Source organism: Pinus tabuliformis, chromosome 5_1 (assembly GCF_031772625.1).
Source record: "Pinus tabuliformis cultivar Carrire ecotype Pingquan chromosome 5_1, CPIR1, whole genome shotgun sequence".
Taxonomy (NCBI): Eukaryota; Viridiplantae; Streptophyta; class Pinopsida; order Pinales; family Pinaceae; genus Pinus; species Pinus tabuliformis.
The window spans coordinates 763531012-763551187 of NC_142305.1; the positions used below are offsets into that span (position 1 = coordinate 763531012).

General features: G+C 43.4%; 1 protein-coding gene across 3 annotated transcripts in view; it reads left to right on the forward strand.

Annotated features, from left to right (window-relative positions):
- The window catches only part of LOC149167154 (uncharacterized), a 170563-nt gene that overhangs the window by 53158 nt on the left and 97229 nt on the right, over positions 1-20176 (forward strand). The gene's annotated exons all lie outside the window — the stretch shown is intronic.

Below are 20176 nucleotides of genomic sequence, written 5' to 3' on the forward strand. Positions count from 1 at the left end.
GACTGCGATACTGGTCTGGGACCAGTGGTAGGAGTGGTACCCACTATGACACTGACTTTGGGTCGGTTGAGATTGGTCTGGGACTAGTGGTACACACTCTGAGACTGACTTCGGGTTAATGGAGAATGGTATGAGACATTCTCGATCAATTCTTCTTCTTCACAGTTCAGCAGAGCAGAGCAGATCCAACAGAGCTGAGCTGAGCCAACTAAGACAATAGAGCTGAGCAGAGCATAGCAGAGCTAGCAGAGCTGAGCTAAGCTAAGCAGAGCTAGCTGAGACAACAGAGCTGAGCCAGTAGAGCTGAGTAGAGCAGAGCAAAGCCAGCAGAGCTGAGCAGAGCAAAGCAGAGACAACAGAGCTGAGCAGAGTAGAGCAGACCCAGCAGAGCTGAGCAGAGTAGAGCAAGCAGAGCTGGGCAGAGCAGTGCAGGGCACTGATGGCAGAGATAGTATAGTCAGACTTATGGATCAACGAATGGAGTTCTCCCTAGTTGAGAGGGAGTTTAAATTGGCAACTAGGGCCAATTTCCATGTGGTTCAGCTTATTTATGATAGCGGATATTTTTATTGGATCCCTCTTGTCGAGAGGTGTAGGATTGATCTAAAGATTATCCGATTCTGATAAGTATTTATGGAGATATGAATTTATTTTTATTATGGATTTATCATCTAACCGACCAACAACTTGAAGCCCAAAGACATGCCTATTCATCACCTAAGTTTTAGTATAAATTGAAGAGGAATTGAGGACATTTCGGCATACACATTCTTCATGTGTTCTCCTCTCCACGTCTTGGGTTTTTGGAGAAGGAGAGACACTAATGAAGGATGCCCTAAGATGATGCCCTAATTTACACGCTGGAAATGGAGACACTTAGCCACAGATCAAGGAAGACATTTACACGCTGGTAAGCAATGAGGATATACGCTGGTTAATACATCTAAACGCAGTCCTAGCATGGAGATCTGTTCACGGCAATGGAAATATATACGCTGGTAATATGAAGACAGTGATACGCAGCAAAGAAAACCTACGTGGACAGCCCCAACAATATACGCAGCAACACTACGTGGATGGGAAACGCACTTGGAAGTCAAGGCAGCGTGGTTGAAGAATGCAGTCATATGAAACGCTGTCATACCCTAGATCTGGCAGCGTGGTTGAAGAATGCAGTCATATGAAACGCTGTCATACCCTAGATCTGGCAGCGTGGTTGAAGAAGAAACGTGTAACACATCAACGCTGGCCATACGCATAGCATTACGTTGGCTATATAGAATACACGCTGTTCATTATGGATATGCAGGAAATGATATAACAGCTATGGCAATGCATACACGCTGGGCATTATAGATCATATACACAGAAATATATATATACACAGTCAATATATATCACACAGTCAATATATTTACACACATCATAGATGCTGGGCATTATGGATCATATACGCAGGAATATATATACATGGATACACAAGAATCACGCAGTCAATATATTTACACGCACAACATTCACACTCAGGCAATATATATATATACACACAGTCAATATATTTACATGTAGTCAATATATACGCAGATATTCGTGGGTAGCAGGGAACCAAAACCACAGGCATGTTACCTTGATATAAATCTCTTATAAAGAGGTCAGAAAAGAAAACGGACCACTGTAGATGACAACATGATTGTGTAAGATTTCGGAACTATAGCCTAGCTACTTTGCTAGGCTGCAAGCCATAGCAAGCAGCTAAGGCTGATGACAGTGTTATAGTGTTGCAGCATGATGATGCACAGGGCAACATGATGACGATGATGCACAGGCAGCATGATAACGATGATTCATACTAGCAGGGGCAGCATAATGATGATGATGCACATTAGCCAGGAGCTACATGATGAATGGACAACATGATGTATGAGATCATGGACAACATGATGCATGGACAGCATGATGTATGGGCAGCATTGTATGATGCAGCATGATGGTGATACACGGTGAGGTGTAGCAAATGAACAAGGTGCAACACTATGATAGGTGAAGAAGTCACCTTAGAGAATCAGTTGAAGCAATATGTCTTCAACTGATCTCTGTAGATATCATAAGTCAAAGTATTGACTTCTATTGTAAATGTACTCTTTCTCACTTTCTCTGCTGAACTTTGAAGAACATAAAAGAAGAATTGATCAAAGGGTTTCCCCACACATTGTGGGGTTTGTCACTGGCTAGCGCCACATCTTGTGTCCTCTTGTCATGGCTTGTCTTCTGCGATTTATATTTATGTTCTATCTGCAGTTTATCTTAATGCTGATGTGATTGCTAACTGTGAAAATTTAAATTAATTGCTCTAGCATGGAACATACCTAAAATTAACACAATCCCAAAGAGAAATTCGAATTTGTTGAATGGAGCTCCAATTCCAAGTGTAAAAATCGAATTATGGCAAGTGGACATCATTTTCTTCTCCTTTTATGTGCCAAATTCAAATTTTATGGTGGAATGACAAGTGTATATGGGTGGTAACCCATGTGGGGACAATTTCCCACAAAAATCTCCACCAAATATTCTCCCAAATCCTCGCAAATGTGCATACATTCACAAATTCGAATTTCCAAGTAACTTTTTCATTTAATCCCAGAAATTCGATTTTATTTGAGCACATGTCCTTTCCTTGATTTTAGGAGTCCACATCACCTTGGGACTTCACTTTAACTTCCCCATAATTTTCCACCTCATTTCCACAACATTTAGTATGTGTGGATATTTATTTTTCTCCATTTATTTAATTTTTGGCTTAATTAATTGCCAGATTTCCCACTAAACTTAGGAAAAGTGGGTTTTGAGGGTTCAAAACACATTATTAACCCCTCAAAGTGTGTTATAGTAGAAAGTTGAGGGTGAGAAGTGTAGTTTTGATTACTCATACCCCATACAACTTCTCTAGACTACACTTATTACAATTTAATACAATTTTATTTGCAATTTTTGACCTGCGGGAAATCTAGAAAATTAAAAAATGACTACCTAAACCTAACCAAATTCCACGAAATTTTTTGTGTGATCTAGTATGGTAATATACATCAAATCTAGACACTAAGATGTGTCAGGGGCTCAACCTTCAAACCGTCAGCCCGACTTTGGGGTAAAACGTGAGTGAAAAAAACCTAGAAAATTATCCGCCTCTAAAAAAGAAGGGATAATTAACTAGACAAAAAAACACTTCAAGGTGTATTCTTTTGCCGATCGAGTCCCAACATCCTAGGCCTGTTACAGACTCAAAACCTATCATTACTAGTATCACTTATTACAATTCCCCGTAGAGCGTGGAATATGAATACAAGAAAGATGATGAGAAGATAGAAGTAGAGTTAAAAAACTCTGTTGACTGACGATATCTGATGGTACAAGTGTCCTCTGGGTCATCCTTGGGCATGGAGTCTTCATGTAATCATTAGGTGCCACTCCAATGGTCAATAGGCCCATACTTAGCCACTTTATCCTTGTATGCTCTCTTTATTTGCTCCTTTGTTTGATTCATGGCCTTATAAATGAAGCCCATAGCCAATCTTTCCCCATCCACCAATCGCAACACCTTAACCAATGGCTCATAAACCTTCACAATCTCTGTTGCCTTTCTCCAAAATATTTCTTCATTAACTTCATTTTTCAATTCTTTGCCATCCTGTTTGTGAGACCATTGGCTTTGATTCCATTCATCACTAGAAAATATCTTTTGCAAGTTTCTATGTTGTGAAAGCATAGATTGCAATGTCAAAAAATGAGTAGCAAATCTAGTGATGGCAAGTCTAATAATATCCCTGCCCCCTGTGTGTCTCCTCATAAGGCTCAAAATCCATGAATGATTGTAGATAAATTTTGTTATGCTTTTGGCATGATCTACAATGTTTTTGATCTAATCTAATTTGCGAATATCCTCAAACATGAGGTCTATGCAATGTGCAACACATGGGTCCAAAATATGGTTTTGTGTTTTTCCTCTAACAATTTACCAGCAAGAACATAGTTAGAGGCATTATCTGTGATGACTTGAACAACATTAGCCACCCCCACCTCCTCAACAACCTCATCCAATAGCTGAAACAACAATTGTCCATCTTTCACCCTATCAGATGCATCAACTGATTTTAGAAACATGGTTCCCTGTGGGTAGAAGATAAGAAAGTTTATGATGGTACGGTTCCTTTGATCTCTCCACCCATTTGACATGATGGTACATCCTGTTCTTGCCCATGAGTCCTTTAAATCTTTCAAATACTCATTAATGGAGGCAATTTGTTTCTGCAAACGATACCCCCTTATCTCATGCATAGTAGGGTCTTTGAAGCCTTTTCTAGCAGCATGTATGGCATCAAACATAGGCTCATAATATGGTGAATGAGAAGCATTGAAGGGGATATCAGCATCATACCACCATCTACATATGTAATCACAAGCAGTCTCCCTCAATTCTTTATTCTAATGGTCATCTAAAGTGGGTTGCAAAGTTCTACTAGCTTGAGGACCATGTGCATCTAATGGAGAGGAGGGTGTGACAGTGAACTAACTTTTGATATTCATATCACCCTTATTTTTCATCTTATCCTTGCTCTTTTCTTGAATAGACTCCAAAGAGGGAGGAACATATCAGAAGGGGCTGGATGCATCAGTACAAGGAAGAAAAGAAGAACTCTCAAAATCAAAATGGGGGTTGCTAGCCATCATTTGTTGTATACTCCCCTTCCTCCCAATTTCAGCCTCTAATTCTTTTTGCCTAACCTTTTCTTCTTTAAACTTCTCAGAGTTGGCTAACAAATCCTTCCTAATCCCCCCAATTTCTGGTGATTCACATGGAGTAATTTGGCCTCTAATCCCTGCCAAGTGTTGTTTCAGCCTATTAATGCCCCCAGGACCTTCCTTAATTTTTCTATGGCAAAATTTGCAATGCATTTGACTATCAACCATTTCAACATATGCCCAAACAACATCTTTCACTCTAGGTGCCATTTTTTCACTTGGAAATCAAAGGAAAAAATCTGAAAATGAAAACAAAAAAAATAGCATTGCTTTAATGTTCATTTCTTTCACAAAAAACACTCTTTTCAATTTCCATATTTGCACAAAAAAATAAATAAGCAAAAACATATTTTTACAAGTGAAAAAAATACCTCTAGGCACAAATTGGCTCCTCAAAGTTGCTCCAACAAACCAACTCCTCAATGCTGCTCCAATGGCTGCCCAAGAAGGTCCTCACTCCTGCTACAATGCTTGCCCAAGACTCCTCACTACTGCTCCAAAAACAAACTCCACAACTCCTCACAAACTCTCATTCAAATTCTCACTCAAATGCAATGAGATGGTTGTGAGGAAATGAGAGGGGTTGGGTGGGTTTTATAGGGTTTAGGAGAGGGGAATGGACCCCAAAGAACCCAAAGGCAGATTACAGTGGGCTTTGGGGTCCCCAAAAATCAAATTTAAAAAAAAAACGTCGCTGAAATGAGTTGACTCGCTGTTCTTACCGAGCTGGCCGAGTCGTTAGCCAACTCGGCCGACTCGTAACCATCGGTCCGGTTCAATGGCCGTTTCAACCCGGTTGGCATATGGCTCGGATTGACTCGGCCGAGTCGGAGTCGACTCGGCCGACCCGGTTGGCATATGACTCGGATTGACTCGGTCGAGTCGGAGTCGACTCGGCCGTTTTTTAAAACAGAGCTCTTACATGCTATATAAATGAGAACTTTTGCTTATTTGTGTATAAATGTTTTGGGTTCATATCGATGCACATGAATATATATGTTTTTCTTTAAAATTTGAATATTTTAGGTGTATTTGGTCCACAAGTTTTTTGGTCCGGTATTTTTACTGATTCTGATATTGTTCCGACTGGTTCTTGGTTCAGAGGGTTTTCTTGTTCGATCACTGATTCAATTCTGATAACATTGGTATCTACTGTAGTCTATTTTGCTTTGTACTAATTAGATTCTAGAGTGATGAATGATGAATTTAAATTTTAAATCAATTTACATTCTAGAATGATGAATGATAAATTTAATTTTTAAATCAATGTAGATTCTTGTTAAAATTGGAAACTAGGGCCAAACTCCATGTGGGTCATCTTTTTTATGGCATCTGATAATTTTCATGGATTCCTCTCTTCGAGAGGTGTAGGATTGATCTAAAGACCATCCGATTCCGACATGTATTCATGGAGATATGAATTTATTTATGTTATTTGACAATTTGTCATGGTCGGCCAACAACCAAATCACCCCATCTTATCCTCAATGTTGCATTATAAATAGAAGAGGTCTTCAAGTCATTTTGACACACACTCATCTCTTGTGATCTCACTCTCCACTCGTTTTGGTTTTGGTGGAAGGAGAGGTCTAAAGGAGAAGCCCTATACGCTGTCCTAGAGGAGATTTAACCCTAACCGCAGATCTAAAAGGAAGCCCTTGATGGTATCAAAGAGAAGGCTCCCATACGCAGTCCTAAAGGAAGGAGACATAGCCGCAGTAAAGGAGGTCTATTACACAACTGAAGGAGAAGCCCTAGCTGCAGTCCAAAGGTGCTCTAGCCGCAGGTCTAAAAGAAGTCTTAGCCGCAGTTGTGAAGGTGCTTTAGAAGCCCTATACGCAGTAATAAGGAGGCCCTATTTCGCTGGTAAAGAGGAGCCCTGATCCACTGTTCAAATAGGCTCCTATCCGCAGCAAGCCGCAGTCAAAGAGAGGCTGCTATTCACAGTCAAAGAGAGGCTGCTATTCACAGTCAAAGGAGGCTCCAATTCGGTGTTCCAACTCGTTGTCAAGAGGAGCCTTAATCCGCTGTTCTAAGAGGTCTAAATCCGTAGTCAAGAAGCCCTAGCCGCAGGTCTAAGGAGGCCCTAGCTGCAGCAAGAAAAGAGCCCTAGCCGCAACATAAAGGAACCCTGCTAACAACGTGAAAGAGGCACGGATTAAGGGACTATTTGGGCATCCCTTTTGTGACTGTGTGAGGCTGGTTTCTTCTTGTAAGAAGGCTGAGTTAAAGGAGCAGTGGAACAGATCTGTTGGGGTAACAAAGAATAATGTTTATGCTACCTGGAAGCTACAGGAAAACTGTGTGTTAGGCCGCAGGCCATAACACCACAGTCAAGTATTTCGTATGGGTGTTTGAGGGCTTATATATGCCCAGATCATCAGCATAATCTAGGAGCTGTTTTGTGAGATAATACTGCTGAGATCAAAGGCTATTTTAATGACTGTTGGAGGGTTGTATGATGCTACTGTAATAAGAGATGGACAAAGCCATTGTCAAGGGTTAGTAGTATTGCGTTGAGGATTAGTCAGCTAGCAAGGAGCAACATGGTGGTGTAATCACCTTGGAGAACCAGTTGAAGAATGAGGACTGATAAGTATGCCCTCACCTGAGTTCAGAACTGCAGTCCTTGGTATCAGATTTGCAACTTCATTGTATCATCTTTATGGTGAAGATCTTTGATGTTAGATCTCCTATTTGGCAAGTCAATATTGACTTTAATTCATTGTACTCTATCTCTATCTCTCTGCTGAACTATTGAAGACTAAAGAAGATTTGATCAAGGGTTTCCCCACATTGGGTTTTGTCCTTGGCTGATGCCACATCTTGTGTCCTCTTGTCTTGGCTTGTCTTCTACTGTTTATGTTTATGTTCTATCTGCACTTTACTATCATGCTGATGTGATTGTTAATCTGAATATTGACATTGGGCTAATATGAAAAATTGAAGTAAATTGCTCTTAGCATAGAACATACCTAAATTTAACATGGTATTAGAGTTGAGGCAAAGACAAAGCCCAAGCAAGAGTGAAAGAGAAATCACCGAAGGCAGTTGGAAAGGACAAAAGGCTCAATGGGTTCCTCATCCCACTTCCCGGGTGAAGACAAGCTTCGTGAAAAGTTTGACTATCATGGATGGAAGATGTTTCTTGATCTGACATTGAAAGAACACGAAGTGTTGGATTATGTGAAGGGTAAAATCCCCGAGCCTTCATCAAATGCACCAGCTACTACAAGGTACAAGTACACCAAGGGGGAAGTCAAAGCGAAGAAGATTATCAGAGATTCCATTGACAAGCATCTGGTGGCTTACATCTCCGATCTAAACACCTCCAAGGAGATCTACGACAGATTGGTAAGCATGTTCAAGGTTAGTGATGCAAATCAAATTTTATTTCTCAAAAATAAGCTGAAGGATATTAAGAAGGGCAAAGACGAGGATATTCATTCTTAAGGATCACTGAGATCAAGAATGATATTCTATCGATTGGAGAAATCATATCTGACAGGGAACTTATTATCACTACCCTTGGAGGCCTCCCACCCGAGTGGTATATATTTAGAACCACTATTCTCAATAATGATCGAATTCCAGGGTTTGAAGAACTGATGTCGAGATGCATTCAAGAAGAAACCAGGATGGTGGAGCAAGAAATGCCTTCTAATAGAGGCAACCCCACTGCTTTCTCTGCTCATGCCAAAAGGAGAAACAATGCAGGGTCTAAAGGTCACTTCAATGGAAAGCTCGGATCTAAGGGTGGAAGGAAGGGCAGATGCTTTGCTTGCAATAAGTTTGGCCATTATGCGAGGGAGTGTCCAAATAGAAGGGACACATCACATGATGATGATCACAATCATTCCAGGGGTAACTTCAACAACAATGATCGAAGGAATGACAGGTACAATGGCAAAGGAAAAAGAAATGCAGGATATCCAGGAAATGGTCGACCCTCCAAGAAAGTAAGGAACTCTAGGTATGAAGAATCAAATGTTGTTTCTGACAAGCAAAAGGAGTATTATCTTATTTTGACACTCTCCACTACCTTTCCTCTGGACACCTTGGGAAATTGGCTTATTGATAGTGGTGCTTCAAGGCACTTCACCAGATATAAGGAAGCACTCTCTAATCTGATAGAGAAGGAAACAAACTTGAAGATTACTATTGGAGACGATGCCACCTATCCCGTAAAGGGTATAGGGAATGTTACTTTTCAATTGGATCATGGTAACTCGATTCATTTACAAGTTCTTTATGTGCCTGATCTCAAGAAGAACTTGGTGTCCATTTCGGTAATGGAAGACAAAGGTTACAAGGTGGCATTCATCGATGAAAAGGTACGTGTTTGGAAAAGGAATTTTAAAGATACTTTTACTCTTGGGTTCAGGGTTGGCACTTTGTATCAAGTTGCAGGAAGTCCATTGGGCACCATGTCATGTGACACATCACTTCAATGGCGCCGAAGGTTTGCCTATCTTCATTGTAAGGCCCTACCCGATGTGAGACAGATGGTCAACAGGGATGCCTGAAGAGCATGAAGGTACATGTCCGAGATGTACCGAGGGAAAACTTACAAGTAATAGCAAGATCACAGATGTGGAACAACCTGAGGGGTTTGAGATTCATGATCAGGAATCTCATGTATGCAGGTTGAAGAAAGCTCTCTATGATTTAAAGCAAGCACCCCGGGCTTGGTATGAGAGGATTGATAGCTATCTGATGAAGCTGAGATTCACTAGGAGTGAAGCCGATCCAAACCATTGCTTTAAGGTTGTGGATGATAGACCTCTCATACTAGTACTTTATGTGGACGACCTCTTTCTGACAGGTGCAGACCCTCTCATTTACAAACGTAAGAGGGAGTTGGATTTCGAATTTGGAATGGTGGACTGCAAGCCTGTGACTACCTCGATGGAGCTTAACTTTAAGAAGTTATGCGGTAGTGTTGCCGGACCTGAATTGGGAAATGCCTCTGAGTTTCGTCAACTCATAGTAGCATTGATGTTCTTGGTGAACTCCCATCCGGATATATGTTTTGCAGTTAGCATGTTGAGCCAACATATGGCTGAGCCTCATCACTCACATTGGATTGGTGCCAAGAATCTTCTGAGATATCTTCGGGGCACAATCTCTCATAGACTGAGATACACTGCCAAAGCTATGAGGCTGCTTGGTTATTCTGATACTGATTGGGCAGGCAGTATGGTGGATCGCAAAAGCACTTATGAGTGCTGGTTCTCTTTGGGTTCTGTTTTGAATCTCGATATCCTCGATGAGCAGGAAGAAGAAGTCGGTTGCTTTGAGCACCTTTGAGGCTGGATACATAGCTGCGAGTATGGTCTCGTGTGAAGCTGTTTGGTTGGGGAAGCTCTTTAGTGAGTTGTTTGGACACGTGCTGGATACCACCGTGATCCTTTGTGACAACTAGAGTGGGATCCGATTATCAGAGAATCTCGTATTTCATGATCGCTCCTAGCACATAGACATCAGGTACCACTTTATCCGGGATATGGTACGAGGAGCAATAAGGCTCCATCACATTGGGAGTGATGTGCAGGTCGCTGATATTCTGACGAAGCCCCTGGGAAAGGTCAAATTCTTGACTTTCCGAGAACGACTAGGAGTCATGGAGAGACCCTCTCCTGAGGGTCTTGTATGATATGGATATTGAGCTTTGGGAGCTCTGGGGGGCTTGGGGTACTTCTTGGAGTGATGAGCAACCATAGGGTGAGTGGTTCAACCTTCCCCTAGTGGTTTGCTATGTAGGCAGGATGAGTGGTTCATCCTTCTCCTGCGAGACACAATCATAGGGTGAGTGGTTCAGCCTTCCCCTAGTGATTTGTTGTGTACAGGGTGAGTGGTTCAACGTTCCCCTGGGGTACCCCATGGCAACATATAGACAAGATGAGTGGTTCATCCTTCTCTTGCTGAGACATCCTACCCATGCAGTCTGGGACTCATGGGAAGTACCTCTCATTTGGCCAATGAGCAGGGAAATGAGGATAGGGACCATAGTACTACCGATGGACGCATCGTGTACTATCGTACTCCCTATGCTAGGATGATATTGATCTAGGATCAATTGGAACTGACTTTGGGTCAGTAAGAGTGGTATGAGACACTCTCTTTATTTGGAACTGATTTCAGATCAGTAAGAGTGGTATGAGACACTCTCTTTATTTGGAATTGATTTTGGATCAGTAAGAGTGGTATGAGACACTCTCTATTTGGGACTGAGTTCGGGTCAGTAGAGAATGGTATGATACATTCTCGATCACTTATTCTTCTTCATAGTTCAGCAGAGCAGAGCAGAGCAGTGCAGGGTACTACATTGATGGTAGAGATACTACAGACTGGCAGATGGATTAGCAGATGGAGTTCTCCCTAGTTGAGAGGAAGTGTTAAAATTGGCAACTAGGGCTAAACTCCATGTGGGTCATCTTATTTATGGCAACTGATATTTTTCTTGGATTCCTCTCTTTGAGAGGTGTAGGATTGATCTAAAGATCATCCAATTTCGACATGTATTCATGGAGATATGAATTTATTTATGTTATTTGACAATTTGTCAAGGTCGGCCAACAACCAAATTACCCCAACTTATCCTCAACGTTGCATTATAAATAGAAGAGGTCTTCAAGTCATTTTGACACACACTCATCTCTTGTGATCTCACTCTCCACTCGTTTGGGTTTTGGTGGAAGGAGAGGTCTAAAGGAGAAGCCCTATACGCTGTCCTAGAGGAGATCTAACCCTAGCCACAGATCTAAAATGAAGCCCTAGATGTTGTCAAAGAGAAGGCTCCCATACGTAGTCCTAAAGGAAGGAGACATAGCCGCAGTAAAGGAGGTCTATTATGCAGCTGAAGGAGAAGCCCTAGCTGTAGTCCAAAGATGCTCTAGCCGCAGGTCTAAAAGAAGTCTTAGCCATAGTTGTGAATGTTGATTTGGGGTAGCATTAGATGTGCTCTAGCCATGAAAATTGGTGGAAGGGCTAAAGCACAAGAGATCTCCAAGACCCAGAAATTGTTTGGGCAGATTCTATCCAGTTAAGGAGATATTAAAATAATTAATATTTTTAATGGAGTTCATAAGTCTAAACTTAAGAAAAATAAAATATTAATGGGTATTAATATAAAACTGGGTTAGAAGGTTCTAAATGACATGGATCAAGCCAAATCTACTCTTAGATGTTGATTAGAGATGTAATTTTGGCCTTTGAAAGAAGAACAGGAAAAGTGTAAGAGGAGGCTCGAGGGTCAGTTGGAGAATACAACAGAGTGATCAATCATTCGATTTTCTAGAGCGGGGTTTGCTAAGAGAAATCGAATCTGTGATCAGTTTGCAACAAGGGGCAGTGAGTACGAGGCAGAGATAGTGCTGGAAGTTTAGCGCAGAGGCAAAGAGGCAGACGCTGAGCCAGAGGGAGCCACGCAGAGGCAGAAGAGATTGTGCAGAGGCCAGAAGGGCTTGCGTCATCCACGCAGAGGCTGCAGGAGTGACACAGAAGCCATGAAGACTGCGCAGTGCCTCAGAGGGCTGACGTAGAGGCCAGGAGGGCTGACGCTGAGCCTCAGATTGTGCTGGAGAGGGTTTCGTGGGGCAGACTTTCCGAATAGTTGCTTCCGAATAGAGGTATTACTGCCGGATTATTTTCTCTGTCGGGTGAGCCAGTTTGGCACCTAGTTGTACTCAAAAAGACTGCATAATAATATAACCCTCAGAATTGCTGCATTGGTTTTCCCAAGTTGGGTTTTTCCGGGGACCACTGTCCAAAAATAACGGTGTCACTTGTGTGTTTGTCTATTTATTTCAGTTGTTGATCTGTAGATGGTTGAGACTGTATTGTGTTTATTTCAATGTTTATATGAGTAAATAACTTGTTAGTAATTAAACAAGTAGGCGAAATAAACCAGAGAATACAGATAAAATTTCTAACGGGTAATACTTAGAAATTTCAACATGGTATCAGAGCATTGCAGATCACAGGAGAGCTGAAGGCACCAGCTGAATCAGAGCATTTGCAGCAGAAACAACTATCCTGAGTGACAAAAGTTGTTCCTAGTAGAAAGCAGCAGAGAAGGGTTGACGCAGAGGGATTGCGTCATCAGTTCGAGCCAGAGAGAGGCCAATGCAGAGGCTGAGGAGGGTAGAAGAGGCTCACGAAGAGCCACGCAGAGACCAGGAGGGTTGACGCAGTTGGCTAGTGGAGAAATTCAGCCAGTGTCGGGATTGCGCAGAGCCTAGAGGCTTAGTCCTTCAGTTGCTGGGGCATAGGAAGCTGTGGGTAGATTGCGAGGAGTGAAGCTGGTGGGGTGTTGTTGCTGCCAAGACAGAATAGTACCTAACGGGGCAAAACTAAGGTAGAGGGAGTCGCTACCTAGGCGGATTTCTAGCCATCCAGATCAGTATTGCAAGTGCATAGGAGATTGGAGAGGTGCGACTCGACGGTTGGCAGGTGGGTTTCCAGGAGGGAAATCGAGACTCAGAGGGAGTCTAGCAAAGAACTTCCAGGAGGGAAGCAATGACTTAGAGGGAGTCGAAGAGAGAACTTCCAGGAGGGAAGCAGAGACTCAGAGGAGTCAAAAGGAAGAGCAGAGAGATGGCCATGCATGGACTGAGGGATTAGGACAGCCTGGATGGGGCGTCCAACTTTGTCGTCTAGAAGGCTAGGACCCTGTCCATGCTAGATAGACATCGCATCAAGGCCTTTGCCTTGAGAACCATGGCTATCCCAGTTGACCCAGCTGACAATGAAAAGTATGAGGAAGCAATGGCCAAGGTGAAATGCATAATCCTTGATGGGGTCAAGGATCATATGGTCCAGCATATTGCCAAGAAGGAGACGGCAAAGGAAATGTGGGACACCTTGAAGACATTGTATCAGCACACTTCCGTGCAGAGGAAGATATCACTAGAGAATTAACTGTGGTCATACAAGATGTAGAAGGGGGAGCAGATAGATCACTTTCTCGGCAGGTTGAAGGAGATCCAGGACCAACTGACTTCCATAGGGGCCACGCTGGATCAGGGGTTGATGGTGAGGACCGCCCTAAATGTAGTCTTCGAGGAGTGGGAGACATTCGTCCAGAGCATTCTGGGCAAAGCGAATCTTCCAGATTGGCAAGAATTGTGGGCAGCTCTTCGCCAAGAAGAGATCAGACGGCTGACTAAGACGAGAAGTAGAAGCAAAGGAGTCTGGGTCAAGAAGGAAGAGGAAGAGGATGCAGCTCTGACATCTACGGGGAAGCAGGAGAAGAGGAAGAAAAATGACCTCTCCAAGGTTAAGTGCTTCAATTGTCGGGAACTGGGACATTATGCGAACCAGTGTCCGAGGAAGAAGAATAAGGGAGAGGCGTCTGAATCCAAGGCAGCGCCAGCGAAGGCAAAAAAGGAGATAGAGGAGGATGACCATTGGCGATTGTGCCATGAGTGCTCATGTACCTCTAGAGAAGAGGTGGGGAGACATAAAGCTGTAGTTAGGAAGACTACAGATGATGAGCGGCAGCATCCTTGAGGTATTCAAACTCTTGTATTATACCTAGCTACGGGAGCCCCGAAGTGAGAGTAGCAGGATGGCGGATGTCGATAGAAGCAGATGTGGATGAAGCAGCAGAGAGTGCTAGAAGTGCATAAGTCCCTGGCAGTGCATAGAGGCTTGCAGCAGTGCGAGAGACACAAAGGAGGTTGCAACAGTGCAGGATGGCACAGAGAGGTTTGCAGCGGTGCGAGAGGCAAGGAGTTGTTACAGCATTGCAGATGCAGTAGAGGGAGCACAGTATAGTAGCAGAGAGAGCTTCAACATTGGGAGTGTTTCTAGCCTGACAGGGATGTTAGTAGTTGGGTGGATCAGTTGCTTACTTCTCAGTAACTGAGTTGCAGTGCAGTAGTAGTAAGCAGTAACAGGATGCAACATGATGAGACGAGGTTGCAGTGCAAATGCAGTGTTGGGAGAAAGGACCAGCAACAACACGGATGCAGAGGGAGCTGCCGTACGGATGCAACAGTAGTAGTGGCGGAGCCATGGGCAACAGTACAGGATGCAGCAATGCAAAGAATGTTAGGCGGGGAGGCCTAGCATCAGAATAGGTACGGTGTCGTATAATCAGGGTGATGCTCAGTGTGGAGTATTAATAGAACACAGTCCTTGCTAAGAGGGAGTGTTGATTTGGGGTAGCATCGAATGTGCTCTTGCCATGAAAATTGGTGGAGGGGCTAAAGCACATGAGATCTCCAAGACCCAAAAATAGTCTGGGCAGATTCTACCTGGTTAAGGAGATATTAAAATAATTAATATTTTTAATGGAGTTCCTAAGTCTAAACTTAGGAAAAATAAAATATGAATGGGTATTAATATAAAATTGGGTTAGAAGGTTCTAAATGACATGGACCAAGCCAAATCTAATCTTAGCCGTTGATTAGAGATGTAATCTTGGCCTTTGAAGGACCAACAGGAAAAGCATAAGGGGAGGCTTGAGGGTCAGTTCAAGAATACACCAGAGTGATCTATCATTCGATTTTCTAGAGCGGGGTTTGCTAAGAGAAATTGAATCAGTGATCAGTTTGCAGCGAGGGGCAGTGAGTATGAGGCAGAGATAGTGTCGGAAGTCTAGTGTGTTGGAATTTCTAAGTCTAATTGTTAGAAACCCTTCATGTACTTTTTTGATTTAGTTCTGCTTGCTTGTTTTGATTAATTAACAAGTTATTTACCATGTAAATACTGAAAATAAATACAAGTACATGCTCAACACATTACAGATCGTCAACTGAAGGAAACAAAAAACAAGCACACAAGTGACACCGTTGTTTTTGGACTAGTGTCCCTGGAAAAACCCAATGCGGGAAAACCGTGCAACTATCTAAGGGTTTTATTATTATGCAGTTTCTGAATACAATCTAGGTGCCAAAATCAGCTCACCCAACAGAGAATAATTTCGGCAGTAGTACCTCTCTACTTGGAAGCAGATATTCCGGCTGAAACCCCAGATAAACACTCTGACAACTCCTAGCTCCAATCTGCCCCACGAAAACCCCATCGTCAGCCTCTAGGGACTGCGTCAGCCCTTTTTGGCCCAGTGTTAGCCCAACGTCACCTTGGCTTGCCCTGCGTCAGCCTTTGGAGGCCCTGCGTTAGCCCTTAGAGCCTCTGCGTCACCCACGCTGGCTCTCTGAGGCACTGCGTAGCTCCTGGCTGCCTCTGCGTGAGCCCTGGATAGCTCTGTGTGAAGTTGTGAACCTCTAGTTGGCTCTGCATCCCTCTCTCCCGGCTTCTGCACTGATCCTCCTGGTACTATCTTTGCCTCTTTGATTCTGTATTCACTGCCCCTCAGCTGCAATCTTTGATCACTCTTTCGACTTCATCAACAAAACTTGGCCCAGAAAATCGAAATCTTGATCAACTTGTTGTGTTCTCCAAGTGACCTTCAAGCCTCCTCTTATACTTTTCTCGTTGACAATTCAACGGTCAAGATTAAGTCCCTAAGCAAAGGCTAAGATTAGATCTGGCTTGATCCATTACTTTTGGACCCTTCTAACACAATTTTATATTAATTCACATTAATATTTTATTTTCCCTAAGTTTAGACTTAGGGACTCCATTAAAAATATTAATTATTTTAATATCTCTCAAACTGTTTAGAATCTGCCCAAACCATTTTTGTGTATTGGAGATCTCATGTGCCTTAGCCTCTCCACCAATTTTCGAGGCTAGAGCACATTCGATGCTACCCCAAATCAACACTCCCTCTGAGGAAGGACTGTGCTCTAGTAATACTCCTAACTGAGCATTATCCTGATCAATCGGCATTGGTCCCTGTGTTGATGCTAGGCCTACTGCACAACATCCTTTGCACTGCTGCATCATCTGCTACCCATGGCCCTGCCACTGCGACTGTTGCATCTGTATGTTAGCTCCCTCTGTATCCGCGCTGCTGTCCATGGCCCTGCCACTGCCACTGCCCCTGCTACATCTGCACTGCAACCCCTCTCATCATGCTGCATCGTGCTGCCCATAGCACTGCCACTGCTAACTGCTGCACTGAAACTCAGTTATCGAGAAGTGAGTAATTGATCTTCCAACTCTAACATCTCCGTTAGGCTAGAAACACTCCCAATGCTAAAGTTCCCTCTGTCACTGACAAGTGCTCCCTCTCTGACCTCTGCGCTACTTGATCAACTCTGTGCATCTCGCATTGCTGCCTCACGCTGTCCTGGGACTCCTGCACTGTAGCTCCCTCTATCGCTCCATCCACATCCGTATCTACCGACATACGCCAGTACTGCTACTCCTCTTCGGGGCTCCCGTAGCCAGGTATAATTTGAGAGGTTGGGTACCTCAAGGATCATGCCCCTCATCGCTTGTACTTCGTCTGACTACAACTCGATGTCTCCCCACTTCCGCTCTAGGCTCTGCGTAATCTCGACACCAGCAAAATCCGCACCTCCTGGCCACGGGCATCAATCTTTCTTGACCGAGAAAGATGACTGGGCATTGCATAGGTCGAGTCTGCTCCCCTCTGCCACTGCGCTGATCATCTTCCCGGCTCAACCTTGATGATGTAGGCACTGCGTCACCCCTTGCTGCTTCTCTGCTAGGAACAACTTCTGTCACTCGGGACAACTGTTTTCTGCTGCTGTTGCTCTGCTCAGCTGATGTCCTCAGTTCTCCTGTGATCTGCAACCACGCTCTGATACCATGTTGGAATTTTTAAGCCTAACTGTTAGAAACCCTTCATGTACTTTTCTGATTTATTTCTGCCTACTTGTTCTGATTAATTAACAAGTTATTTACCATGTAAATACTGAAAATAAATACAAGTACATGCTCAACACATTACAGATCATCAACTAAAGGAAACAAAAAAAAGCACACAAGTGACATCGTTGTTTTTGGACCAATGTCCTCGGAAAAACCTAATGCGGGAAAACCGTTGCAGTTATCTGAGGGTTTTATTATTATGCAGTTTTTGAATATAATCTAGGTGCCAAAACCGGCTCAACCAACATAGAATAATCTCGACAGTAGTACCTCTCTACTCGGAAGTAGATATTCCAGCTAAAACCCCAAATAAACACTCCGACAGCGCCCAGGTCCAATCTGCCCCACGAAAACCCCAACGTCAGCGTCTAGGGACTGTGTCAGCCCTTTCTGGCCCAACGTCTGCCCAACGTCACCCTGGCTTTCCCTGCGTCAGCCCTTAGAGCCTCTGCGTCACCCACACTAGCTCTATGAGGCACTGTGCTACTCTTGGTTGCCTCTGCATGAGCCATCGCTGGCTTTGCATGAACCTCTGGCTGGCTCTGCATTCCTCTCTCCTGGCTTCTGCGCGGATCCTCTTGGTACTATCTCTGCCTCTCTGCTTCTATATTCACTTCCCCTCAGCTGCAATCTCTGATCACTCTTTCGACTTCCTCAGCAAACCCTGGCCCAGAAATCGAAATCTTGATTAACTTGGTGTGTTTTCCAAGTGACCCTCAAGCCTCCTCTTATACTTTTCTCGTTGACAATTCAACGGTCGAGATTATGTCCCTAAGCAAAGGCTAAGATTAGATCTGGCTTGATCCATTACTTTTGGACCCTTCTAACACAGTTTTATATTAATTCACATTAATATTTTATTTTCCCTAAGTTTAGACTTAGGGACTCCATTAAAAATATTAATTATTTTAATATCTCTCAAACTGTTTAGAACCTGCCCAAACCATTTCTGGGTATTGGAGATCTCATGTGCCTTAGCCTCTCCACCAATTTTCGAGACTAGAGCACATCCGATGCTACCCCAAATCAGCACAACGCAGAGGCAGACGCTGAGCCAGAGGGAGCCACACAAAGGCAGAAGAGACTACGCAGAGGCCAGAAGGGCTTGCGTCATCCACACAGAGGCTGCAAGAGTGACACAGAGCCATAGAGGCTGTGCAGTGCCTCAGAGGGCTGATGTAGAGGGCAGGAGGGCTGACGCTGAGCTTCAGATTGTGCTAGAGAGGGTTTCATGGGGTAGACTTTTCGAATATCTGCTTATGAATAGAGAGGTATTACTGCCGGATTATTTTCTCTGTCGGGTGAGCCAGTTTGGCACCTAGTTTTACTCAGAAAGACTGCGTAATAATATAACCCTCAAAATTGCTGCACCAGTTTTCCCAAGTTGGGTTTTTCCGGGGACGATAATCCAAAAACAACGGTGTCACTTGTGTGTTTGTCTATTTCTTTCAGCTGTTGATTTGTAGATGGTTGAGTTGTGTTTATTTCAGTGTTTATATGAGTAAATAACTTGTTAGTAATTAAACAAGTAGGCGAAATAAACCGGAGAATACAAATAAAATTTCTAACCGGTAATACTTAGAAATTTTAACAATGAAGGTGCTTTAGAAGCCCTATACGTAGTAATAAGGAGGCCCTATTTCGTTGGTAAAGAGGAGCCCTGACAAATAGGTTCCTATCCGCAGCAAGCCGTAGTCAAAGAGAGGTTGCTATTCGCAGTCAAAGGAGGCTCCAATTTGGTGTTCCAACTCGCTGTCAAGAGGAGCCTTAATCTGCTGTTCTAAGAGGTCTAAATCCACAGTCAAGAAGCCCTAGCCGCAGGTCTAAGGAGGCCCTAGCTGCAGCAAGAAAAGAGCCCTAGCCGCAGCATAAAGGAATCCTGCTAACAGCGTGAAAGAGGCACGGATTAAGGGACTGTTTGGGCATCCCTTTTGTGACTGTGTGAGGCTGGTTTCTTCTTGTAAGAAGGCCGAGTTAAAGGAGCAGTGGAACAGATCTGTTGGGGTAACAAAGAATAATGTTTATGCTGCCTGGAAGCTACAGGAAAACTGTGTGTTAGGCCGCAGGCCATAACACCACAGTCAAGTATTTCGTATGGGTGTTTGAGGGCTTATATATGCCCAGATCATCAGCATAATCTAGGAGCTGTTTTGTGAGAATACTGCTGAGATCAAAGGCTATTTTGATGACTGTTGGAGGGCTGTATGATGCTGCTGTAATAAGAGATGGATAGAGCCATTGTCAAGGGTTAGTAGTATTGCGTTGAGGATTAGTCAGCTAGCAAGGAGCAGCATGGTGGTGTAATCGTCTTGGAGAACTTGAAGAATGAGGACTGATAAGTATGCCCTCACCTGAGTTCAGAACTGCAGTCCTTGGTATGAGATTTGCAACTTCATTGTATTGTCTTTGTGGTGAAGATCTTTGATGTTAGATCTCCTACTTGGCAAGTCAGTATTGACTTTAATTCATTGTACTCTATCTCTATCTCTTTGCTGAACTATTGAAGACTAAAGAAGATTTGATTCCCTGGCTGGTGCCACATCTTGTGTCCTCTTGTCTTGGCTTGTCTTCTACTGTTTATGTTTATGTTCTATCTGCACTTCACTATAATGCTGATGTGATTGCT